This window comes from Furipterus horrens, unplaced genomic scaffold (assembly GCF_987537825.1).
Source record: "Furipterus horrens unplaced genomic scaffold, mFurHor1.1.pri manual_scaffold_10, whole genome shotgun sequence".
Lineage (NCBI taxonomy): Eukaryota > Metazoa > Chordata > Mammalia > Chiroptera > Furipteridae > Furipterus > Furipterus horrens.
In genome coordinates, this window is record NW_028327180.1 from 97113729 (window position 1) to 97141471 (window position 27743).

At 38.7% G+C, this 27743-nt stretch overlaps 1 protein-coding gene and 1 non-coding gene across 2 annotated transcripts in view; one reads left to right on the forward strand and one right to left on the reverse strand.

Moving 5' to 3' along the window:
- The window catches only part of RANBP17 (RAN binding protein 17), a 223965-nt gene that overhangs the window by 85162 nt on the left and 111060 nt on the right, over positions 1-27743 (forward strand). The window lies entirely within an intron of this gene.
- LOC150000998 (small nucleolar SNORD12/SNORD106) lies at positions 13548-13641 on the reverse strand. Its single transcript, XR_016513863.1, has one exon. It is a non-coding gene; the product is annotated as a small nucleolar SNORD12/SNORD106 (small nucleolar RNA).

The following is a 27743-nucleotide window of genomic DNA, read 5'->3' on the forward strand; positions in this document are numbered from 1 at the left end:
TAGTTGGCATCTTAGCAAGCCTGGAAACATCTAGCTCTTTCTCTCTAAATAATGTGCTTTCTGTGATATTGTAGCAGAGATTGCAGCTCTGCCATTTCCCTAGATTTCACACGGGCCTGATACACTAAATGTACTTACACAGAATATTCATTACATAATAGCAGCTACTAATTACTTAGTGTCTGCCACGTCCCGGGCACTGGACTAGGCACTGCTGTTCTCACCATAACCCATTGAAAATGCAAAGCCGTGGGAAATTACAGATGGGGAAACCATGCCGCAGTAGTTTTGCTTCTTAGTGGCAGTTCTGGTGCAAGTCTTTTCAATATTGAAAATCACTACAGATAGTTTTGGATTCTAGTATCTAATTATTATTCATTCATTAGCATAGTCTATGCAGAATGCCTAGATATTTGCAGTGGCTTCTCATGTGGTCTTATAATTTCTTGTACTTCCCGCAGCTCACATGTAGTTAAAGTGATTGTGTAGTTGTAAGAGCCATATCACTCGGAGTGAGAAAGCTATCATTTAGGTTCTGGCCCCACCTCTGAAAAGCCCCGTGGCCATGCAGGGAAGGTAAGTGAAGGATATATAGGAATTCTTTGTAACTATATTTGTAATTTTTCTGTACATCTGAAACTATTTGTAGGTAAAGCATAGGAAATTAATAGCTTTGTCACCCCTCTGAGGCTTCTTGTACTAATTTTGGAAGTAGGGAAACCTAGTAATAATACCAAAGGAACATTGAGACGCCTGAAGTATGAATGTAGATACATGTGTCCTACACAATAGCCCTATTGTAGGTGCTTAATGATTTTTGTGCATAGTTAAATGTGTAATATATGTTCATTGGGAGGGACAGTCTGATCTTGTAAGGAAATCTTTAACCTTGGGGAGCTGGCTCACTAGATTGAAGTCTTCATTCTCTCACTGGATGGTGTTGAGCGCCGAAGTCCCGTCATGCCTTGGGTTTCCCTACAGGAGTGTGAAGTTGTGATAAGTATTAAATATCTAAAGGCATTTGCGTTATCTCCTAGAGGCTTCTGTGAGAATTCAGGGTTATATTATGTAATATTTATTAAGCGGTGAACCGTTAATTTCAGTAAGTGATGTCACCTATTTGCTTCATTATATCTTGTAATTCCTAAATTTTGTGAATCATTACTGAGCATAAAGCAACATATCTCCCAAAACAAATGAAGCCAAATTACCACAACTCCCTTTACAATCTAAGTTGTGATGAAATATGAAAATATATTTTTGTTTGTTGAAGCAAGTCCTCTGTATCTCAGTTGAAATCATTTTTGAAGTACATTATTGTAAGCAGATGCTGTACTTAAATACATTTGTTGTTTTCAGTGTTAAAGAAATATTTGTGGTGAAAGAGATGATTAATTAATGCGGGCAAGTTGTTTGGATGAAAGAGGAATTCTCCCTTTGCTCATATCTTCAGAATGATCTGGAACATCACGAATGATTTTATTGCAGCAGCACTCACGTTTGAGTCATCTCTGGATTAAAAGGTTCTAACTGGTGCCCTTTTTGTGCATTGCTTTTCTTAATTATACATATAAATCAAAAACCACGTGAAATTACAGGAAGCTAAATGTGTGCTAAGAACCATTTAATGATTGTAATAACCCACGTTAGAGAGGCATCGTCTTTTTGTCGTGGAAATCGAAGTCACAGAAAGACCCTTTCTCTTAAATTTGTGCTTTTTGTGAGGGGAGTATATATATTACAGGTGTTTGGAGAAAGAGTAACAAAGTCACTCCTACAGTATTTTAAAAGAGGATATGAGAATTTGCTTAGATTAATAATAAGGGTGTATTCAATGGGGACAAAAGTGAATGAGAATGGGACAAATTTAGAAAAAGAGAGTTGATGTTATATATTGACTGCTGAGTGCTTTCCTGTACTTAATGGTGAACAGGTCGTACTGTGCAAATATTGATCTCTCTCAGATGGCTGACTGTAGCATCTCCATTCAGATGCTCTGTAATTACTTTGTAATAAGTAAATCTTTTTGAGGCAAATATATGAAATGAAGTATTTTTCTTTTATTTAAAAAAAAAAAACAACCCTAACGTTATTCTTTTCTTAGTTAAAATATTTCACTGTGAAGATTCCAGGAATATCCATGGGAGAGGATAGTGCGTCAAAACTATTTTTTATAATATTTTACACAAAAACAAATGGCTCTGGGGGTGGAAGAAGATATAGGGGGGATAAATGGTAATAGAAAAAAATACAATAAAAATATATATACCTATTTTTTGTCACATCGGCAAAAAAATAATATATTTCTTGGTGTGCTGCAGAATTTTAGTAATTAGTTTATATGTGCCATGAGATGAAAAAGCTTGAACACTGCTTGGCTATATTATTTTTAAATGTAATTAAAGAATACACAGTTACAAACCAACAAAAGCAAGTGGCCCTGACTGAAATGAGGGCACAGGGGTTGCAGGGAGCCAGACGTCCCGGTGGCCCCGTCCTCGTGCTCTCAGCGGTGGCCCTGAAGTAACCCTGGCCTCCTGCGCCTCTGAGCAGTGCCTTCGGAGAACCAGGGGCCTATGGAGGAGTCATCGTTCCTAGGCCGTCGCTGTCCGACCCCACGCACCGGCCAGCGGCAGATACAGGCGTTCAGCAGCAGCGTGTGTGTCGGGAACCCACGTTATTGTCAGTCAAAATGTCTCTCTAATCAGGACCCATAATTAGGTGTCTTAGATGGGTTCAGACACGTCGAATCCTCAGTTTCTTCTTATGTACATAATGAAAGAGAATTGAATTCAGTCAAGTCCGAAGCTCCTTCCAGGCACCTACCATCTGTCATTCGATACGGAGCCTGGAGCTTTCCTTGTAGGAGGCAGAGGACAAGTCTTAGCCGTAGTCCGTAACCCTGAGGGGTGTAAACTCGGATGGCTGAGAGGAAACTAGCCAAGATGTAATGATTAGAGACAACCTATTAACAAAATATTAACAAAATGTTTTGGATTTTAAGAACCAAAATCATGAAGAGACAACCGTATATGGAAGGGGTCTGTTTTCAAATCCTTAGATTAAGAAAAAGTTCTTGTTTGAGATTTCATCTAATTTAGGTGAACAAACTAATTATGCATTTATGCATTTCCTTCTGAGAACTAGAAATCAATCTTACTGCTTTATTTTTATCTTAAATAGGACCTTCCAGGCCAGTGTACAAAGGTGTTGGTTTTCTTCTTACGCTGTCCATAAATAAAAATAACATGGCGTTCTTATTTTAATGCCTCCTATGAAATGTGCATTCTTAGAAATCTAATGAACCAGACTATGGCTTTAACAGTTTATATAAATTCATTTGGCATATAGCTTGAACATTCAAATTAAAGTGACAAATTCTCCTCATTGTTCATGAGTATAAGTTAATATTTTCCAAAGTCTTCTTAAAATGATTTTTTAATATAACTTTAAGGTCATGTAGATATATTTCAGCATATTAAATATTTTAGTTATTTTTTTCATACTGAAATTTTACTTTGCTATCAATTTTAATTCATTATGGCTTATTTTTCCTTTGGTAATAATAATATATTTTCAAACCATTGTAAAATTTGTAGAGAATTTTATATTTATTTGATATTTGACTGTAATACCCAAACTGGTTTTGCTTTTGCTCACAAAGGTAAGAAGAAATCCAAATTTACTCATAATAAAAGTATTAGAGAAACTGTCAATAAATTTACAGTTATAATTGAATCATATGATTTCTAAATTGTTGATAATATGATCTGCTCGTTAAACAATAGTGTCTGGAGAAAATGATGGATTAATTGACTGATGGCTAAAGTTTCCCTCAAATATAATGGTTTACCCAGTTTGATTTGATTTGTGTAAAATAACTTTCTCTAATAAACAATTTGCTCAGAGGCAATAGAAGAAATGAATGGTTATCAAACCAAACTTAATTAGTCTCTCCTAGATTGATATTACTTGGGGAGTCTTCGTTTTAATTGTGGAGGGCTGGATACAAAGAGTTTGGTTCATTATTTTTTCCTGTATAAACACTATTGTGTAACTACCTATAGAATAATAACATGTGAATTCATTTTAATAAATGCTTGTAAAGTGAATTAGCTAATTATGCCAGGCTAAAAATGATTCCTTTAATTATTTTGGATATTTAACTGGTACTTCAATTTTATTATTGCTAGTCTGTAAATGTGATTTGTATTAGCTCTGCCAAACTAATTATAATGTATAACTTAACAAACAATTTGAATGGTTTTGTATTGCTTATAATGTTCTCTTGTGCAAAAGAAAACATTATTTCTAGTTTACATGAAGATAAAGGTTTAACACAAATTCAGACCCAAAGAATGGCAGTTTCTGTGGAGACAGAAAATAATAACCCCTCAACATCCAGTGTAGTGACTGACATAATTATGAGAAGAATGAACATATTTCATTCAGGGGAAGATAAAACTGGAGACTCATTAGTTTATCTGAAGATGGTATTCAGTTGGCACTTGAAGGCATGATATAGCATAAAAGATTTGACTGATTCTTATGTTATAAGCTGGAAGCTTTTCTCCATGGCCTTACTATAGGTAGAAGAAAGAACTCTATCCACATTCTCAAACAGAAAGATTTCTATTAAGAACTTACTGTGATGTCAGAATCAATGTGCCTCTTAATCACTTTCACTCAGCGGGCTAATTCTGGGTGTTTTGAATCAGAAATGAATGAGAACAAAGACTTTAGTATCATTTATATATATTAGAAATGTGTGTGTGTGTGTTTGTATGAAATTCTAACTTAGTTTTTCTAGAGGAAAAGCAAAATAACCTCCAAAGAGTATGCAATCTAAAACCTTGTTCTTTAAAAAAACATGCAATAAAAATCACTTTTTAATGTTTGTTCAGTTTTTTTGAGGGGGGGTATACAATTCTATGAGTTTTAACCTATATAACCACTACTGCTATCAGGGTGCAAAGTAGTTCTGTCACCTAAAAAATACCTTTTTCCACTTTGCCATGCCTTCCCCTATTCCTAACCCCTGGCAGCCCCTGATCTCTTCCTACTCACTATAGTTTTGCCTGTTTCTGGAATGTCATATAAATGGAATCTCATAGTACTTGACCTTTTGAAACGGGCTTTCACTCAGGGTAATGCCTTTGAGAGTCATCCATGTTTCAGTAATATCAATAAATTGTTTTCTATCTGCCCCTCCCCAGATTGAACATAGCAACAGTAATATCAGTTTGTCCAATTAATATAAACGATCTGCCCATAGGGAAGGTTAGTCTATTTTTCATAGTACCCCATCGTAACTAGACTTTGGTTTTTGCCGCTATTCAGTAGTCTCCGTTGTAATTTTATGGCTGCACCATGCTTTGTTGAGCCTGCCTCCAACATAGACGCAGTAACCATTTGTGTGCGAATCTTTCTGCATGTATATTCTTCCAGTAGCTCCTAGAAATGAAATGGCTGGGTAGTGCGTATAAAGTAATTCCTCATTGTGGTTTTGATTTGCATTTCCTGAATGACAAATGATGTTGATCATATTATCATGCGCTTGTATATCTTCTTTGAAGCGGTATCTATTTCAGTCTTATACCCATTTTTAATTGGGTGGTTTGTCTTTTTCTTACTAAGCTATAAGAATTGTTTATATAGTCTTGATGCTAAACCCTTATCAGATACATGATTTGCAAATGTTTTCTCCCCTCCTGTGGGTCGTCTTTCACTTTTTGATGATGTTCTTTGAAGTACAAAGATTCTGAATTTAGTAAATGTCCAACTTATCTATTTGTCTTTTTGTTGCTCATGCTTCTGTTTATAGTTACATGCAGATTTCTGTTATCAAGTATATTCTATACTGTCCCTGCTACTTCTAGTCCATAGGGAACTGACCCTATTTCCTGGCTTCCGTTATTGGTTTAATATGAACCAAGCCAAGTCCAGGTCAGTGGGATTTAATTTCTGAGACCTGTTTAAGCTATTTGGAAAGAGGAGTTCTCTTTCCAGTGAATTTGTAGCTGGGAAAAGAAGTCTTAGACCTGTTAAGAGCAACTATGTTCAGAACGCCAGCTTGAGTGTGAATGAAATACTGAGAGATGGAAAGAGACAGATCCTGATGGTGTTTCTTTAGCCCCTGGATCCAGCGATCCAGCCATGACCAACACGAAGATCCAGCAATGATTATTTCCTGCTGGACTTGCAGGGCCCAATGGCGGCTAAGGATTTGAAGTGATACTGGTGATATTTCCTCTCTCTTCCTCTCCTGCTCTCTCCCCCTCCCTCCCTCTCTCTTTTCACCCTGTCCCCCTCCCCCTTCTTCGTTCTTCTTCTCTCTTGATCTCCTCCTCCTCCTCGCTCTCCTCCTCCTCCTCCCCTTCCCTCCCTCCCCTTCTTTCCTCTCCTCCCCTCACTCACCTCTCCCTCCCCCAACCTCCTCTGCTCCTCCTCCTCCTTTTTCTGCTCTCTCTCTCTCTCTCTCTCTCTCTCTCTCTCACACACACACACACACACACACCCTTAAGTCCAGTATGCCTACTAATTCTAAAATAAATAGGAGATGACAGCGAGGACGGGAGGAAGCGGGGCAGTGCTCTGACCTGTCGCCAGCCCCTTTTTTTCACATCCGCACTACGCCCATCCTCTGTAATGGTCACTGCAGCCCTTTTTTTGTGAACTGTTTACATGTCTGACTTCTTGTTTGGATTTTACTTGGTGATTTGATATGAATTTTTAATGTGAAAGCACTTAGCATTAGGAGTTTGACATTTTGTCTGACCTTAATCACCAGGAGGATCATGAGAGGTTTATTCAGTGGGAAGAGAACTGTTACAGCTCTGACAGAAATGATGGGAAATAAGTAAACAGCCTTTTAAATCTTCACCAGAAATCAATAGGGTTTAAAGATGATGGACGTTGGTGTTTTTTGCTGCTTAAGGACTTCAACCTTTTACGGGAAAATATCTTCTCAGCGGGTCAGCAGTTTTCTCCGTGCACACGATGAATCACAGCTGCAAATAGGACGTTCTGCATACAGCACTCCGTCATTATTATAAGGAAGAAATGGTACATGACTGCCCGTGGCAACATAGAGCCTTTTGGGGCATTTGTGTATGAAAAGAGAGGGCCATTTCTCACCGCTCTGTTTTTGTCTGCGTGTAATTTGTACGGCAGACTTCCTCCTCGGCGCAGTCGTGGCAGTTATTTATTGAGCGCCTCCGCTGTCCTGGCCACCGACTGGGGGATATTTTAAGGCAGATGCTATGACTCCGTGTCACAGATGACCTTGAGGCCCAGCGCCTCGGTCCGAGGGCATCTAATTGGTGATATAACCGGTATTTAAAACTGGTCCATAAAGTCTGAAGCTTATGCTCTTACCATTCCTCCAACTGCGCCTCCGAGGACGGGCACGGAATAGACGCTCTCGCCTTTGACATTCGTTAGTGGTGGTGGCAGCTCTTATTTTCTTTCTTTCCTCTTTCCACCCGTCAGTGAAACTGACGGAACTGACAGATCTCCATATCACTTAATAAGAGGATAAGAGCTACACCATGGTCATTGAATAAAGGGATATGGGATTTGTTTTTTCATGAATGATTTATAAGATGGTAGCCTGATACAGCATTCAGCAGTATGTTCACAATAAGCTGAATCTGATGCATCTGTTCAAATATTAACCAAACATGTCATGCAGTGTCCTTTGTTTCAAGGTGTAGAATTACGGATTTTACTGTAAAAAATACTTCTAGATACTTGAAAACATGGAAAACTTGCCATTACAGAACAGTTGACTCTCCAAGTGTTCAGCTAATTCATACATATCATTGTGCAGCTGTTAACCCTGGAGAAAGTAAGGTATTTATTTTTTAATTTGGAAATATTATTTCTAACTCAAACTAAGAATACAAACTCGGTTTTTTGGTAATTAGTAATCATGAACCATATACTTGGTAAATAAAAAATTTCACATCAAACCTGATTTGATGTGAATTTAGACCTCAGGATGCATTACTTTAGTTAATTAATAGCAAATTCAAAAGAAAGGATAAAATAGCTCTTTACTGATTTATTGTAATACAGGTTAGATATGCTGAGTGTAAATACTGTCAGATGAAATGTGCATTCTTGCCTTTATTAATGTCACGGAAGAGTCACTTCCATAATTCTCCATTTCCTTATTTAGAAACTGAAATGAAGTAAAAGTCCCAATGACCCTCCTGACTCAAAAGTTATGTAACTTGTTTAGGACTTCGGTTTGATGTCATCTTTTTCTACCACATACTTTTAAGTAAAACAATCTTTAAAAGTAATTTTTACTTCAACATTTTAAAATGTACTTCCTTTGCCCCTTAAAAACGGCTCTTTTTCTAATATCTAATGGCCTTCTCTGAACTGGTAGTACTATCTTGGTGAGCTGGCAGAGTGACTTACCTTTGTTTCCCATGGACCTGAGCTAAGGGCGGGGGTGGGGGGGGTCACTAGAGTCAAGAGGGTGCCGGGTGGAGGAGGGCGAAGGGGGAAAAATTGGACAACTGTAATGGCATAATCAATAAAATATACCTTAAAAAAAACATAAAACACTGTTACTCCAGACAGTCTAAAAAGGTGGCAGTCAAGCTGCACTTGATCAGCTGCTTTCTTGTGTTCTCTGGGGACCTAACGTTTTCAGGCACATGGCGATTTTGTGTTTGATAAAGGAGGAAATTGATCAGTTTGGTTGGGCAGTTCACTGCCACGCTTGTGGGGAATAGTTTTGTGCCTGTGAGGGAAGGCTGGTTCTCAGGCGGTCTCAGGAGAGGCCAAACTGTGAGAAACACGCGCGTCTCAGAGTCGGGGGTGTGGTCTTGGCTCCCCTTCGCTCAGATTTACACCCACTCGGGGCCTCCACAGGGGGCACAGCAGACATCAGGAGCCCTCCACTCCAGTCCGCCTCCTCCTCCTTGTTTACTGGTCACATTCATGTAACTTTGTGAGTCCCAGTTCGCTCATCTCCAAAATGGCAAAAATAGTACCTACTAAACACGATTATGGTGAAAATTATTTGAATTAACATATATGAAGGCATTTGAACTCCTAAATAATTGCTGCTTAGTCAGACAATAATTTATTTTGGTATCTTGCTAGGACGAGTTTTTGTTACCTGGGTTTGCTGTATAATCTCTCTTACATAACAACACTTTGGGTGGGACGGAATATAACTTCTAAAACAACGTATTGCTGAGTTTATTTATTCACTTACTGACTTACTCTTTCACGGTTTTCATCCTTGCCTTTGTTATTGAGTAAACATGTGTATTTAAAAAAGACAAGAGCTTCCCGAACATGATGGGGGTTACAGACTAGACAAATGGAGAGGTCTTTTCAGTGCAGAGTGTTCTGTTTAGTCCAGTACCATTTCTTATTTGTCTTTCAACTATTAATCTTGTTAAATGTAAAGTCATTTCCTTGTTAATTCTCATACTTTACACTGATTACTATAGGTTTTAATGTTTAATTTTTTTTTTTTTTTTTTTTTTTTTGATCAGGTGACCTGTACTGGTTCATTTTATTAACTTCTATTTTGGGGACTCAAAGTTTTACCCAAGAACATGATTTAAATGAATGGAAGTCAGTGGGAAAACGATTTAATACCTTAAAAAATTATATTAAAGCAAAAAGTATGTTTGCACCAAAATCTTACTTAATGTTAAGTATGGTAGACTATGATCAGTGTCTCTCTTGGTCCTACCTACAAACCTACAAACTTTTGTTCATTTTAAAGAACACGTAAGTTTCCTATTTTCTTGGCAAAGTCTAAATTTGAATACTTCATTCTTAAGTTATGTGAAATAAGTTTTATGCCTTATTAAATGACTTAATACCAAAACAGAAGTTATTTTCCTCAAAACTGGTATTACTTTTTTTCTTTTCATGGCTCCTTGTGCATTCTTTTCCTGCAGCAGTTATATCCACAGTTACATGTCTGCCCTGCACACCATCAGTAGCTTCTTAAGGTCAGAGAATTCTCATTTACCTTTGATCTCTAGACCTGAAGCTCTGCGTTTGGCATTTAGTGAACTCCCAATAATATATTGAGTGCTACTTCAAATTACGTGGAAGATCAAAAAATACTTCGCCAAAATGATCTATGACTGCATAGCCTGTTGCAATGGCTCTTACAACAAAAATGTTCTCACTCTGTGGCTGATGATCTCTAATGACCTATTGACTTCCATAATAAATAGTCACCTTTCATAATAGTGTCGTTATACTAAACGAAGATAGAAGGGATTTGCTGAAACTTCTCTCCCACTATTAGGATAAACCAGGTACAAGGCTCTACCTTCAGTTAACTGTGTGACATTACCCTGTTAAGGTTTTACTTATGAAATGAGGGCTTACGCTGGATTAGTGCTAAAGTCTATCTAGCTGGAGAAATTCTCAACCGAAAGAGCTTGACAGTGTCTATCACTTAACATTTGTTTTTGCCAAGAAACTTTTCACATCATAGTAAAATGATTATTCTGAAGTTCATCCCTTGGAAGCTCAGCTTGTTTTTACCTGCATAGAAGCATTGTTCAGAGAACCTGTTCACACAGGCGCTTCTTCCGTTCTTAGAAGAATTGGTTCTTACTTTTGATCTCTGGGCCTTAAACTCTGTGCTTGGCATTTAGTGAATGCCTACTAATAACTCCTGTCTTTGAATTTGTGGGAGGAAAAGTGTATCGTAAAGTCAGCTTCCTACTCCCCTGTTTTCACCATCTTAAGTCCCTGCAACTGTAGCTTAGTCCCCAAAATTGTTATAAAGATAGAAACACATTTATTTTTCTTGTATCATAGACAATACAAGGTAACATGTGACTTGTCCTTTCTGGACTATGAGCTACTTGAAGTCAGAGTATTACCTGAATAATTTTTTGTTTCCTTCTAGAGTTTATTACTCTTTAGCACATACTAGTTGATTATGTTTACTAAGCAGGTGATGATACCAAACCACACACATGTAATAGCTGAATCATTACTGAAAAAATAATCACTGCCTTTGTAGTAACCCCTTTCTACAAGAAAAAACATCGCAAACCAGTTGTGTGTGATAGTTTATGTAAGAAGGGAACTTTGGGAAAAGAACCTGCTAATAGTCACTGTGTGTTATATTATTTCAGAGACAAAGGAAAAAAATTAATCGTAATTGCTGCTATAATTTTCATGAACCCTAAGCAGTTCTGTCTTTTTAAAATGACCAAAGGAGTTCACTGGTTGTTTTTAGTTTAGTTTTTATGCAGTGTAGTAATGTGATCAGATTAAGTGTGTGTGTGCCACGTCCCCTTTCCCTTGCAGCACTAACGCCCTGTGTGCCTCAGTCCCATGGCGCTTGGGCAGTGGGGTAACGCAGACTGAACCAAAGCTGGGCTAGAGCCCAGGTGATGAGTCAGAAAGGTCCACGGTTTTGTGATCATGTAGACCTGGATCCCCACTAACGGAGGTAACATACATACAGCGCTAACTACAGTACCAGACCACGGTAAGATGCTCCATACTGGCAGCCAACGTTAATTTCGTTTAAAAAGGATATTGTTAAAAATAATCACTAGGTGTGAAAAACTGTTGTAAAGGGCTTGGAGCCCGTGGCCCTGAAAGTGTAACTCACCAGTGTACAGTGTTGCTTGGCACGTGTTAACTCTGCAGGCAGTTCTGCACCAGACCAAGGAATGGAAGAACCAGCTCACTCTGGTGCCAGGCCTTGTGGTTTTTTATTTAATGGAAAATAATAGTAATCAGGTGCCCATCTCGATGGTGATAGCCAACATGTGTGTTGTTTTTAATTGCATATGTTAGGTGATGAGAGATTGCTGCCTTCGGCAACCGAGTACCAGATGGACTAACCGCTGTTCCATTTTTCTCTAGCAAAAATGGGCCCATCGTGCCTTCACCACAGAGTTATTGTGAGGATTAGTGATTATGTCTCCAAAATAAAGTCCCAAGTGCTGGCATTTTATAAACTCTTCTGTAAATCAAGCCTGTTATTTCTGTTGTTCTCGTTATTATTGCCACCATCATCAGTACCATCTTTATATAACGATCTGTGCACTTAAGGTGAGCTTGTACCTTTGCAGATCCCCTGAATACTGACATTCCTTAGACATGGACCCTTTGAATAACCATAGACGCTGTCTGGGCCTCTGAGGGTACAAGTGCTTCGTCAGATCCCGTAGGCTCTTACCTTCTAACCTTTCCTGTCTAAGCCTGTCTTCTAACACTTCTTCTTCTGCTCTTTCCGAATTGTGCTCGCTACACGCAGAGGAACTGTGGGAGTTTATACTCTCTGGCCAGTCTTGGTCCGTGGCAGTACCTGCAGCTCCCCCGGGAGGAGTGTCTTCGCTTTGTGCGGCCCTGATCTGGTCGGCGCTCCTGCCTGAGTCAGGCTCACACTCGGTTTTCTGCATTCTGCCCCACGTTCCTTTTCCTTACGATAATTCCATTTCATTTTACTTTCCCCTTTTATTTTTTTAGGATCTGTTCATCTCTAGTAAGGTCAGCTGTGTGAATTCCGAATCCGTTCTCGCTGAGTAGTTCATATAATGCCAGGGAGGGCGCTTAGGGGTTGGGGGCGTGGGCTGGTGTGCGGACCCGGCGGGGCGGCTTTGATGGGGAGCTTCGGGGCTTGGCCGGTACAGTGAGGTACGGTGAGGAGCTCCAGGCCCAGGTCTGCCAGCTCAACAGGTCCTTGCTTCTGAGAGGGTTCTGTTCAAATTGCAGTTATGTCCCGGCCCTTTGGTCCCGTGAGCCAGGGGACGCTTTGGTTCCAGGTGCAGCCGAGGGTCGGCATTCTCTCCTCTGTGCAGGCTTCGGCTGTGGGGCTTGCAGTTCGGGTCTGTTGTCCCTGCAGAGCACCTCGGTGTCTTCTTAGAAACAGGACAGGACCATTCCGAGCTGGTTCTGCAGTTACAATTACTAGGAGGAAGTGTTGCACCTTACAAGAAAAGAGTAACTTTAGGAAAGTAATGTAAGCAGGATAGGGCCTGAATTTTCCATCTGTAAAAGAAGAGGCTCAGTTCTTACTTTTTAAAAGATCGATGTCTACCTGAAAGGCTAGTTTATCCAGAAAAAAGGATGTTGTGGGTGGAGAAGAGGAAAGAGGATAATGTATTTATGGGTCATTTCTAAGATCTTAGTGAAAATCCTAAGTATGTGGTAGAACTTTCAGAAATTCGTGCCCTAGTACGAAAGGAGTTACGGTTTTGGATAATGTTATAAAACATTAATTGTGCTCATGTAATTAAAGTTTCTGATTCTTGACTTCATGTCTTATTTTATAAACTGAGGTTTTATAAAAGAATTTATTACTTTCTGCTTTAAGGAGCTACTGAAGAAATTTCCCCTAGTAATTTTCTAAATCCAGTGCTGAAATTGTTCCAAGCCCTGGGTAACCAGTGCAGGGGAAAAACCCTGAATCATTTTAGCTCCTTTTTTAGTTTTTCTCTCTTTAGTTCTTTCCTCCAGAACTATGTTAGTTAGACCAATGAAGTCCCTGTACTGCTATTTACTGTCTCTCTATTTTTTTTTTTCTTTCCAATGCATCAGACAAAAAACTGGCTAATATATTAGTTTGATCAACAGGGTTGATCTGATGGGGGAAAAAGTTACATCATCACCTGCTCTCTCTCTTTCAGGCGAGTTCTTTAGCTCTCTAAACTTCAATTTCATTATAAGTGTGGATAATAACACCTACTTTTAGGGGTGGTGTGAGGATTGCCGTAATCGCCTTGTGATAACTGACACATTAAACTGCTCATTAAGAATTAGATGCTTCTGTCATTGTTGTGGCGGTGGCAGTCATTGCTGTTATTATTACAACTGTTCTTACCCCAAGAAAAATCATTGGGGAAAATCACAGGGGACGTGTTTATAATAAGTGGTCGTCATGTATTATGTATAATAGTATAGGTTCACACACTTTGCTTTTTAGCATTTTGTGCCTTTAAAACTTGGAGAAGATTTTCTTTATTTGAAAATGTGCCTCTATTGTATATCTTTGAATAAAAAAAAAAAAAACACTTGTGCGTAATTTTTATAGTCAGTCACCCGATGTTAGTCTAACACAGAAACCATGATTCTTGGCAGCAGGCTGTTCTGAGGTTGGGGATGTTGTTGGGGAAAATGTGATTAGAATTCGCTATCCATTCTTATATTTCTCTGTATTTTATTTTTTAAGCAGTCACCACTTGGGCTTATTGACCTTTAGACAGCCAGTTGAGGTGCAGCCGCAAGGGATGAATTGTTCTGCACATTTGTAAGCTATCTAAGTGTACAAACTGCTGAGCATATCTCACTAGGGTCCTAGAGAAAGGGGCTGACCTATGTTTTTGAAGACTTAAGTATATTGAATACCTATCATGGACCAGACCTGTTGTGAATTCATCATTGCCCCTAGAAATGTCAACTGTAGGCCCTGACTGGGTAGCTCAGTTGTTTAGAGCATCATCCCAGTGCATCAAAGTTGCAGGTTCAATCCCCAGTCAGGGCACATACAAGAATCAACCAGTGAATAAATAAGTGGAACAACATATTGATCTCTCTCTCTCTCTCTCTCTCTCTCTCTCTCTCTGTTCGCTTTCCAAACTCTCTCTAAATCAATAAATTTTTTAAAAAATGTTAAAAAAGAATGTGAACTGTAATCAAGAAATAAAAAAATTATTTCAGAAAATGATGGCTATTAAAAATAAATAAAAAGAATCTTGTATTTAGTGGTGAGACTGACAAGAAAGGGGAGATAGAGCTGTGACTGAGGGGAAGGCAGGGCTGTGTCAGCCATGGGGGGCCGCCTCCCTCGGGCCCGAGGAGAGCAGGACAGACGGGACAGAGGAGCCGGGAGAATTCGTAATGGTGATATCTGTTTTGGGCTTCGAGGCCCAATAGGAGGTTGGCAGGCAGCTGCGCGTGAGGGGCTGGGGGGGATACATTTTTCTAGGTTGAGGAAGTAACACATTTGGGGAACTGTAAGAAGGGGTCGTTAAGATGAAAATATTGGGCGCGAAGGGGGAAATGAGATTTTTCTGCTGTGGCCTTGGAGCGTCTGTTTTGTGAAAGAACTAGTCAGTTCCAGGGAAGAAAACCATTGAAATGGTGTTCACTAAACTATTTTATTCAAATGACTTGATTACTCAGTTTCAGTAAAAATGCTTGAACCTAATAATCCATCTGGGTATGGCTTTGTTTTTATTATTATTTGGAAAATATTTTCAAAATTATCATGTGGTTCTTAATACTGATTGTACAATACAATCACATGGGGAATTTTTTTAAATTCCAGTGTGGATTTGCTGTAAAATACTAAAACAGAAATTTTTAAATGTTGAGAGGTGGGAATAGATGATACATGAGTGGCAAAATATTGATAATCATTACAGCTTGGTAATGGGTACCTGGGGCTCATTAAAGTAGTCACGGTATGTCTGTATATTGTTCAAAGATTTCCATGGTAAAAAGTTTAAGAAGTAAAATTACAAGAAGTTTTTCTGAACAACCACCAACAAAAAGATACCTCTCTGGGCCTGGACCCTACCCTAAACCAATTAAATCAGAACTTCTTGTGTAGGACACAGTTGTCTTTCTTCTTTTGTTTTTAGGTTTGATGTGATTCTCTTGTAGAGCCATGGGTGAAAACTTGTGTTTGTGAGACAAAGCAAACAGGGATTATTGTTCTTGTCTCCCAGGTAGAGCAGCTCAGTGTTTCGTTAAAAAGCCTCACACGTAGTAAAGACCACCGCCGTCACCCCACCAACCTCGTGGTCTAAGGCGCATCTTATCGCCCCGCCCTGCTTCTCTGTCGCCTACCCTCAGAGAAGTGGTTTTCTTGCTAATTGTTGTCACATGATCTGTTCAGAGATTGTGCTCTGTTGAAGGTATCTTAGTCCCTACAGCCCTGTTATAGAACATACTGGTTCTTCGTCCTCAGGCTGGCAGTGAGTGTCGGTGCAAGCCATGAAGCTGAGCTGGCTGTATTTGTGAGCAGATGCTCATAGTCAACCTGCCGTTTTCTTTTCTTGGCCTGTAAATAAGGGGACGGGTCAGTGCCTCTTGGAAAGAAAAGATGCTGATTTTTTCTAATACCCTGTGCACAGGGGCAGTAAATCTACACGCAAATTAAAGATTTTGGTGACAAATGATAACTCTCATCATCACTCTAATCTCTTCTTAACTTTCCTGGGTATTGTTAATTCATAACATAGTTTGAATTGACTTACCATTATTGATTTCTGTATTCATTAGAATGAAAAGGGAAATCTTGACTTTGCAAAGGAAATACAGTTATCAGACATGATCTTTCTCATAGAATAAAAGGACCTGATGGGATATAAACTGTGAGAATGACAGTTAAATTGACGTGGCGAAGGTTAATGCTTGCTACGCGGATGCTGGAGGTTCCGATCACTTATCAGCGTGCGTCTCTAATACACGCAGTACATCTTCATTAAGCAGGCACGTAGCAATCAGTTTCAGGTTTCCGGATGAGCCTGTGGCCGGGCCATAATTAACCTTCTGAACCTGGAATTGTAACAGAATGTACTATTGGCTTAGGTTATCAATTATGGTCAAAGTCAATTGATACTTACTCAGAGAGAGCTTATTGGTGATGGATATTACAATTTACTCATCTTCTCACTGTGTGATTAAAAAGTAAAGTTGGCATGGCAAAGTATTCATTTTTTACTTTTGGAGATAGAAATTTTGTAAGCCGTAAGTTTAAAAGATTCAAGTGACTATGGAAGTGGAAGGTGGGCTGGGTGGAGGGGAGCAAAGGTGGGAGACGGGAAAACTAATAGCATAAGCAATGGGACATTTAAAAAAAAAGAACCGTCTTGCTTAAAAATAAAAGTTCCTTGCACATTAAGTAAATAAATAAAAGATTCGGGTTCAGGTGCAATCATGTAGGTGTTTTTTGTGTCTTACACTTTTTTTCCTATCCAATATTTCACTCAACTCAAATAATACCAGAAAAGTGGCTGACAGAATTTCACTTATTTTGGAAAAACTTAATGGAATGTGTGTTAATCAAATAAAACTAAAAATAATAATTGTCAGTTTAAGTCAAGGGAATGTTACTATTTTAAAGCATTTCAAATTACTATAAAGATAATCGTTCAAATGTAGAACTGTGCATTTTTAGCTATATTTATGTTTGTTATGTTATTTTTATTAGTTTTTGAAGTAATTTTCCATTAAAGTTAAATGCTGTTAATATGTTTTGGAAGTAACCTGCCTAACTTTTCGTTTCCGTTTGTACCTTGGGGCTAAAGCTCCCTTCTTCTCAAACGTGTGGCTGGCACACAGGAGACACCTGATGAAAGCGGGTTTCCTCTCCCTCTTCCCACCTTCGCACACGGCATGTGTACAACGTAGTTCCCGCGGCGGCCCAGCCAGACCGCAGGTTTGCAGTGGGTCTGAAGAGGTGTCACTGAATAGTCATTCTCCTCACTTACACAGGCACTGCCGATTCCTCACCCCTGCACGTGATCACGCGTGTCTTCCTTGGCTTCTAGTACCAAAGGTTAACTGTTTAGACATGAGCTTCCTTGGCCCTCAGTACCCATCCTCATACCATTTCAGAACAAAGAGGAGTTGTGTTACTGTTGGAATGTGAGCACAGCCGTTGTGTGTGGGCAGCCATTTGTCCTTCACTCAGCAATTTCCTCGCAAACATTTGAGCATCTCCTATGTTCCAGATGTGTTCCCAATTACGCTGGACATTAGTGTCGCATTGGTAAAATGGCTGAACTTAGCACGTGTTACATGGGAAGGGGCCCGTGCCTCTTGTAAAGCAACACATTTTCTAATGTTAGCTATTTTATTATTATTTAAACTTATTATCTGCTAGGCCACGGTCTTGGTCTGGAGCATCTCATTTAATTCATACAGCAGTTCTTCCGAGGTCAGTGCTACCGTTAATCTGCACTTTGCAGGTGAGGAAATTGAGCCCCAGAGAAGTTAGTTTGCAAAGCTAATAGGAAGAGCTGGGATTAGACCCAGCACCTCTGAATCCAGAACCTAAATTTTAACCTCTGTGCCAACAGGTCTGGAACTCCTGGAGATCCTAAGACCCTTCTGGGGGGTCATTGAGGTCAAAACTATTTTCAAAATGATGCTAGACCAATATTGACCTTTCCGCTATCATACTCCAGTAGATGTACGGTGGAGTTTTCTAGAGGCTACATGCCATGTGGTAGCACAACAGCTTGAGTGCAGAAGCAGATATAAGAACTCAGCTGCTTCTGCTTCTGTTAATCCAGATATTAGAGAGTCATAAAAATGTAAAAGAGTGCCACTCTTCTTACTGAGTTTTCCCTTGTAGAAAACGTAGCTTTTTCATTAAAAAAATATGTTAATTATATTGGCATGTAATAGATTTATTATTTTTCTAGTAAGGTAACATTTTTAAAATTTTGTTCTATATCTACTGTAGTAAATATCAGTAGATACAGCCCGCATAAACAAAAGCTTTTTGAGTTTCTCCTCAGTCGTTTTATAAAATGTACCGGAGACCAGTACATTTGAGAAGTGCTCCTTTTCACTGTTCATTTCCATATTTCAGAACCTCCCTTTCCTATACACTTTGGGTCTTTTAAGTTGACTTCCCGGTTTTTAGAGGATCCTGTAATTCTGTTCCCAGAATAACATCTTCCAATAAGCTGTCAGAGTCATTGGCAGTAATACTTGCCACTTTGTCTGTTCTTCGGCCCTCTTTGCCTTCTCCAAGGGCTTACAGTACCGTGACCTTGGTGTACTTAAGTCCCATTGCCAAAGTTAATTTTTATGAACTGCATAAAAAGAATTACATTATAATTGAAGCAGATTGTCTGTTTTCTTGGTTAGGTAATGAAATGGCTAAATATTTTCAATATGATTTATGTATTACGTGTTTTTCATCATTTTAGAGACATGGTAGGGTACAGGTACACTTAACGATTTCTAAAAGAACTCTTTATGTCTTTTATTTAACAGTTATTAAGTATGTACCAGCTTCTGTGTTTAAGTACTGGGGATACAGACCAGCTGTAGTCTTAGTTCTTAGTTAAATGGAGGGGATAGAAAAGAAAATAAACAAAAGGTATTTTTGCCAAACTAGTATAAAAATTCCCAAAATAACATCTTTTTTATTCTTGATGATTGGTGCCTATCATTGATTTTGTATGAATAAAAAGGCTATAGTCTATTTTATGAGTATTTTTAATTAGTAATAAAATCTTACTTCCAGTATGCAATAGAAATTATTGACATCTAATACTATGCTAAGTATTTTTTAAAACAATGACTAAATGATTTTTATCTAATCTCCCTCAAGATAAAAAGAGATAATATTGTCGACTTTATTTAGGAGTAGACGCAGGAAAACGTTCAGTGTAAAACAGATGGCCCAGCTGAGTTGAATAGATGATCATCAGAAGGGAAGAAGAGCCTGCATTTCCCAGATAACTGAACAACATTCAGGTGTAGGTTTTACATACCTGTGTATTGCAGTGAGTATTTGCCCTATGAATGCTGGGAAAAGTGGTTTCAGTTTTAATTTTTGCGGCTGGGAGTGTTTTGTAGGCCTGCCTTACTCACATGCCCAGTGCTCAGCCGAGCCTCATTCCAGCCAGTGTTACCTGCTAGTGCTTCGTGGTCGAAGGGACCTGGGGTGCCCGTGTGGCAAATACCATTAGCCTGGACAGTAAATGACAGTTTGCCTAGGAATAAAAAAAAGGTACAATCTTTTAAAACCTGCTAGTTTGTACAGCTTCAGATTTTGTTCTAATGAAATGAGGGCTCGTTGGACGTAAGACTCGCTAACACCTTTGGAAGCACACGATGCCAAGCTAGCCTGGGAGAGCATCTGAACCCCGGAGGGCTCTCCTCCTCCTGCTCCACCCCTTGCCCCAGACTTTGCCCGGATCTCAGTTACTTCAGGCCGGCACTGCCGCTGAGCCCATGGCGCCATCTAGGGACCAGGGGAGGTGACGGCGAGCCGTGGTCCTGCAGCTGTGCCCGCCCCAAAGCTTGCAGCTTCCAAAGCGTGGCCAGTGCTGAGTAGCCACCAGAGCGACCATTTCCAGGTAACAGTTCTGTAAACTTAGGTCACAAATAACTGAGTGTGAAATTTACAGAGTTTTCGCCCCCTGACAATGTAGGAAAGCAAATTTACACACATGGCAGAGAGCAGTGTTATACAGTGAATAGTAGCATATAAGCTTTGTCTCAAACCGATCTGGGTTCAAATCCACCCTCTGCACTTGTAGGGTTTTCCTATTGTAATATGTAAAGTGCTTAGAACATAATAGGCCCCTAAAATTGAGTCGTGGTGTAATGTTTCAAAATAATAGGGGTAGAATTAAATGGAAGCAGAAGAGAGTCAAATTCTACAAAAATAACGAAACTATTTTGTGCAGCATAAGGAAAGAAAATAATCACTAAGCAGATTTTTAAAAGAAGAATGGGCTGTGGTGTCTATCTAAATCAGGAAAGGATTAAATTTACAGCAATAAGCATCCTGGTTACAACATAAAACTATATTATCATCAAAGTAAAACTGAGGTTCCAACCTGTAATTAAATTAAACTTGACACAAGAGCATTAAAACAACAACTTCTGTAACACTTTTCCTGCATCACTTCCCTCCCACTAAAATACAAGAAGCCAGTAAGAAACACCATTCCCTCCTTGGAATAAGCTCAGGAGAGCCTGCAAACAGATTATAAGAAAAATGTCATTCATTATTTTCATTTTCTTTGGAAATTGTGCTTCCTGAATATAACATAATATTTTTTCTTTTCCTTACATTTTTATACTCAAACTACTTCAGAAATACTTTTTCCTGTTACAAAACAATTTTATTTCTTAAACATATCCGATGCTTTTTAGGAAAAAACATTTTGGGAGTACAGCTACATCATCATAAGCAACTGTTTACCTCTGTATTACATAATTGTATTACCAATTGTGAAGATGAAAAGCTAGTTTTCCTTCTAGGTGTTTCTTTTGGTGAATAGAAATTTGCAGTTTGAGGGTGAAGAGATTAGCCAAAGAATGTATATGCATAATTCATAGACACAGATAACAGTGTGGTGATGGCCAGACAGACCAGGGAACAGGGAATGGGTGGAGGTGGGCAAAGGCAGGGGAGTGGGGACATCTGTAATAGTGTCAGAGATAAAAATTAAGTTAAAAAAATAGATGATACAATGAATATAGTTACCTGGAAAAAATCAGTTTAATATTATGTTATTTGTACTGGTGATGCAGTATACATGTTTTTATTCGTGTGCCCTTTTTGAGACATCTTTCTTGTTTTACATGTTTTTAGACTTTTCTCTCCAAAATACAGTGATACAGGCAGAATACAACTTGGGTTCAGAAATGGTTCTACCAACTGAGCAGCCTTTGGGGAAATTTCTCAGACTCACAGATCCTTGATTTCTTGCTTCTGAAGTTAGAAAAATAATACTTAATTTACAAGGCTGTTGTAAGGATTAAAGGAGATTATATATTATGAGCTCTCAAAAAAAAAATATTAGCTCTTTTTCGCTATGGGAAAAATTTTCCCTGAAAAAAAATATTAAGATTATGTCCTTTTTCTCTTGGCCTCCGTCACCCATTTTGCCCCCTCTCCTCCACCACTAATCTGTATCTACAAGTTCGGGGTTTTGTTGTAGATCCCACATATCCATGAGATCATATAGTATTTGTCTTTTTCTGTCTCGTTTATTCAGCTTTGTAAAACGCCCTCAGGGTCCATCCGTGTTGTATCAGGTGGCAGGGTTTTCTTTTTTATGACTGAATAATATTTCCCTGTGTGTATACCACACCTTTTTATTCATCCATTGATGGATATGTGGGTTATTTCCATGCCTTGGCTCTCGTAATTAAAGCTGCAATGAACGTAGGGGTGCAGGTATCTTTTCGAGATAACGATTTCGTTTCCCTTAAATAGATATCCAGAAGTAGAATTGCTGCATCATATGGTAGTTCTATTTTTCACTCTTTGAGGAACCTCCATACTGTTTTCCATGGGCCACACCAGCTTATCTTACCGCCCACAGCGCAACTTTTTCCCATGTCCTTGGAAACCCTTATTTCTTGACTTTTTGATAACAGCCAGCCTAACAGGTGGGAGGGAATAGCTCCCTGCGGTCTGGACTCGCATTTCCCCCGTGATGAGTGATGCTGAGCCCCTTTTTATGTACGTGTTGGACACTTGTGTGTCTTCGGGAAAATCTCCATTAAGATTCCCTGCCTGTTTTTTAATCAGGTTTTTTAAAGTCTATTGACTTGTATGAGTTTTTGTGTATTTTGTATATTAAGCCCTTATCAGATTTATGATTTGCAAATGTCTTCTCCCATTCCTTAGGCAGCCTTTTAATTTTGTTGATGGTTCCTTAAATGTTCCTAGGCATTGGAAGTGGTTTATAGTTGCTACTACTGTTTTCTAGATTCCGGGAGCAGCTTCCAAACAATGACATTCTTTTCATCGGAATAATGTTAAGTTACCTAGTTCACTGCTACTGTATTGGACGGCTTGGGGAAACGTGCTGTTTTTGCAGTCTGTTCACTCCCATGGTTTATGAATTAAAAGCAGAGGCCTATCATGCCCTAAGATCCGTAGTTCATTATTGCAAACTGAAGTATCCATTTCTTAGGCACGGGTTGTCTACAGGGCCTGCAAGAGCAAGCAGAGCCGCTCAGAAGAGTAAGCGTTGCCTTCCGATCGCACAGAAGGGCGCTGGGAAACGCGCGCGGGGCCGCGCGGTAATGAGCGGCGCGGTAGAGAGAGGTGATGGATGACGCCTGCGCCGGCAGCCCCAGCGCCGAGATTCCCAGGGTGTCTGATCAGGGCATTAGCATGCTGACAGCTCAGCATTTAGAACATTATGGTAATTCATCCTGCCTGGGCTGTCACCTGCACTGTCAGAGTTTCTTTTTAATGATGGTATAACTATTTTGTTTGTTTGTACTGCATTCTTTTCATTTGGCTAATGCTTTCTCATTAGATTGAATCTAGTAAATGAGAGTAATTAAGTGCTTCCTATAGCTCAGATGCAATGATTAAGTTGCAGAGCTGCTACTGATTATGTTTTGTCATTTATCTCTATTAATCTGAGAATAATCCAGATGATAAACACATGTAATTTTTTGCTAATGTTCAATAGATGAAATTTATAGTTTCTCACTGGAGCCAAGCAGTTAAGTGTATATTCATATATAAATAGTGAGTTGTTACATGTGAGCCTGCTTTAAATAAGCATCCAAGTTACAACTAGGGTTAATAATAAAGAGGGAAAGATACTTTTAATTGCCATACTGAATTTACTCTTCCCTGAAATGTCCTTCTTTATTCAAAAGGGAGGGAGGGGGAGGCAGGGAGGAAGAGAGGAAGGAAGGAAGGAAGGAAGGAAGGAAGGAAGGAAGGAAAGAAGGAAGGCTTAAATCCTTGTTCAGAGCACATTGTTTCTCTGACTTTTCCTTTCTTGGAGTCATATTCCAGGGACAAGACTCAAATTTGTTTTAATACAGTGTATTTCAAGTTCTTCCGGTCACCCCATTCTGACAGCTTTCAACTCTTCCCATGGACTCCAGTTTTCTAAAATGTAATGATTTACAATTCTAGAAGAAAACGTTGCAACTAAATTGTTCATTAAAAACTCATGGTATTAATCAATTTTTGCTTTTTAATTAGTTAAGCTAAAATGTAGAAATAATGTGGCATTGCATATATTTTTTGAAAGATAATACACAGTTACGTATGTTTTTATTTACATATAACAGTATTTGCTGTAAGGATATACAGCTTTTATAATTCTGATTATTGTCAATATTATAGTGCATTAATCATGCTAGCTTTTGAAAGTTTCTATAAATAATGCCAAACCAGTGATACATTTTGTTTGCAATTAGAGACAGTATATGCCAAATTCATGCATTGTAATATAATCATTTTGTGACAATTTCCTCCTAACTCTTTACAATTTACAAAATGATATTTCCAACACACTTTCAAATGTGTTAAAGGAAAAATAGAGAATTTTTTGTGGAAATTACATTTTGTGACATTATTCTCATAAATGCTTTAAAAGATCACGGAATTGCTCGCTCTGTGAACATCGGTGTGCAGAGGCTACCCCAGACCTTTCATTCATATACGGATGGCAGGGTAGTGACCAGAAACCTAGTTAGTGTATTTAATAGTTTGTGCTTAAGTGTATGACCAGGAGCCCGGTTAGTGTGATGCATCAGACATCGGAATAAGAACATTAGCATTCCTTTTTTTTTTTTTTTTTTTTTTTAAGAGCATTGTTGTACTTGAACTTTTCGTTTATTTCCACGCACTGCAGTGCTTTTGGAGCTGCTTTTATGTTTCATTTAAGAAAAGGGCCTTTGAAGCATCTACACATGTAATGCCTTTATTTCCCCATTTAGATTATTTGCAGAATTTTGTTCTATGAACAGATGGTATCACCTGAAATGCTTGAAACACCAACTGATGTTAGGCCTCCTTTAGTCAGTTCACTTTAATGGAATATAGGTTTTTGAAAATTAAGACACTACATAAATTTTAAATGGAATTTGATATTTTGTATTATTCATGTATTCTTTGGGGTTCTTTCTAAAAGAAATAATGATTTTTTTAGAGGTACGTGCAAACTAATTGGAAAAAATGAGGCTATCATAAATATTGGGGGTTTATTAAGTTCTCCAGCAGTCTATTCAAATTGTTTTTCCTCCAATTTTAGAAGATTTAATATTTAGCCTAATAAAGATAGTCACCTTTCTTAGGGATCAAATTTTCAATCCTATACTTAAGGCTAGATTGAAATAATATTTCAGTGAAATGATCAGATTAATATGATGGTTTTTTACTGGCAGTATCATAGAGGAGTCTGTGTTTTGAAATGGTGGGAAATGTAGCTGATAGGTATTGTCAGTTCATTAAAAACCAAAAGCAAAAAGCTCTAAGTTCTAACTCAGACATTGTTCTCTAGTAGTTATTTCATCAGATGAATCTCTTCTGCACACCAAGATATTAGGATGAGTAATGGTGTTAGACCGGCATAATGCTCTTTGAATGTTAAACTGTAAAATAAGGAGCCCCAAAAGAAATCGGCATTAAAAGTCATGACAGCTTTCCTATCATTATGTAATGATTTTTTTTTTAAGCAAAAATTAGATAATTTTTTAGGATAAAATGTTTACTAATCTAGAAGATATTTTTCAGCCAAAGATGGTTTTGATAAGCATCTTTTCAGTATTGCATATCGATTTGGTGTTTCTGTATTCCTACCTAGTTAATTCCTAAATGTCCTTTCTTTCTCATGATTCTGGTTTAAAAAATTGAAATTCTTAATTTGCCCCTAACCGCAGTCTTTGTGTCCCCACAACAAACCAACAAAAAAAGTCTGTTTGAGTTGGTAATGTTGGAATCACAAGTTGTATCTGTTCCTTTGTTCTTGGTTAAAAAATAATTATAAAAACAGGGTAAAGAGAAATTCTTTTTTCCCCTTGTTGGTCAGTTCTATAGAAGTAATTTAAAAGACCATATATTGAATTCTTTGATCATTTCTCCTGGGTGGATGGGAAGGAAGTCAAAGCCGAGGCAATTGCTCCTGGGCTCCCTCTCCATGTGCCTGGTAAATGAAACAGAAGGAACCGCACCAAACTCCATGACTAATGGCAACCTCCAGTGCCGCCTGCAATCAAAGATTAATTTGCTTTATCAAGTTTAAAGAATACCGGGTGATAAATCATGTCAAAAAGAAATAATCAGTCAAAGGCTGATGTTCTTTTCTACATGTAAGGACAGGTGCTAAGAGGCATGCATTTGCCATATACAGTTAATTTTGTTTTTATGCACTTATGTTCCTCTTAATTCTTATTTGGTGGTTTTTGAGTCATAATTTCTGTCATTAAGGTTACTAACATCCCAACCGAAAGGCTGTAGGATTATAGATCCAAAGCAACATTCTTTCCCTTTAGTTTATATAAATTATTTTCTCTATGAGTATTATTAATAAGTGTTTACTTTTTTCAACCATGAGTTAGCTAATGCCATATGGGAAGTAAAATTATTTTCTCCATATCAAGATGCCCAAATATATTAACTGTGTGTTCATTTTCCTAACAAATACCTATATATTTACATAAAATTTTCATTTTACTTAAATCCGCCCCCCCCCCTTTTTTTTTAAGAGAAAGGGAGAGCTGGAGTTTAACTCTATCCCCTGGGTCCATAATGCAGGACCCATGTTAGGTAAGACTATATTTTAAAGAGCTGGTCTTCTCGGCACTTCCAGCAAACGCATTTTGAACAGGATCCAAAACCAACCTTCCACTTCTTCGGAGGCTGTCAGAACTCTTCTTAAAGGGGGAATTGGAGTATCATATTAGCAGAGTTTCTTTTGGTGGTCCCCCCCCCCCCCAATTTCTAGGCATAGTCATGTTTAATGGGAATCCTTTTAAATGTTTTGGTATGTGTGGATACATATTAGTTCTTACCGTAGGTGTTTTCTAGCTCACTCTGCCTTTAATGGCTAACTGGAAATTTAGAAATGACTAATTTTGCGTTCGATGTACAAAATTGGATAAAAATTCATCATACCCTTGAAACTTGGGGCTGTGAAGCTGTGTAGTGTGAGCAGGTGGAGGAACTCTCATCCCTGGAGTGTGTTCATTTTCTTTTTCTTTATGGTTTCTCCCCGTCTTTCCGTCTAGATTTTGACCCTTTTCACCCCAGTGGGTTGTTGGCAGTGCAGGGGGGCTTCTGGCTGGCCTCTGTTTTCCATTTCTTTTGTTTGTGATTTCTAGGAATTATTTTAAAATATTTATAAAGTTCCATTATTAACATCAATATCATCCTAAAGAGAAACTATCTCGTCAGCGTAGCAGGGTTTTAAAAGACTTCTTTTTAAACTGAGCAGGAATTCAACTTGCCATACTTACATTTTTGACACAGAAGTTCTTCTCGTGATTATTTCATGCTTAAATTGAGATGCTGGGACGAGTCGATGAGGACCCTTCCAGTTTGGAAGACTTTTGTGACCTAGGACACCGTCACCAGTGATCACTAGCAGCTTGTCTAACAGCAGTCCGTCTTAGTGAAATGCGCGGAGTGGAGACAGATTGCGGGGTCAAGCCTGAACACTTCCGGGCCCCGCCTAACCCCAGCACCTGCGTGAGACCTGGTGACTGTAGCCGCTTCGGCGGTGCTGCTCCCGGCGCCGTCCCATCGTGTTCCTTAGGGGTCCCTGTAGGAAGCCACACGAGAGAAATTTCTTTTAAAAATTAACACTAGGATATGCTTTTATTTTCTTAAGAAATGCAGATATATTCCTCTAACAGATACTAAAGACTCTAAAATAACCTTTCGTTTTTCACTTTGGACATCTGGAAATTTGGCACCGACTTATGGCTCTGCTGTAAAACCAGCGTGTGAAACCTAATCATCTGCTTGTGAGTTTTGACCATTCTGCTCCCCTGCGCGGCCTGTACTCATTCAGCTTCATATTGTGCGTGGTTCTTGTGTTTCCTTTTCATTCCTTTTGTGCCTTTTTATTGCCTAGACTTCTTATACATTACTCCAGATGCCATATATAATGGGTCACTGTATAAACATGTAAAATTGACCTGACTCTGTCACTAAATATAAAAGTTTCTTTTTTTTTCTTTTAGAGTCGCAGTATCCTCATTTGTAAAATAATGAACTAGATTGCTTCTGGGATCTTTTTGACTCGATTTCTAGG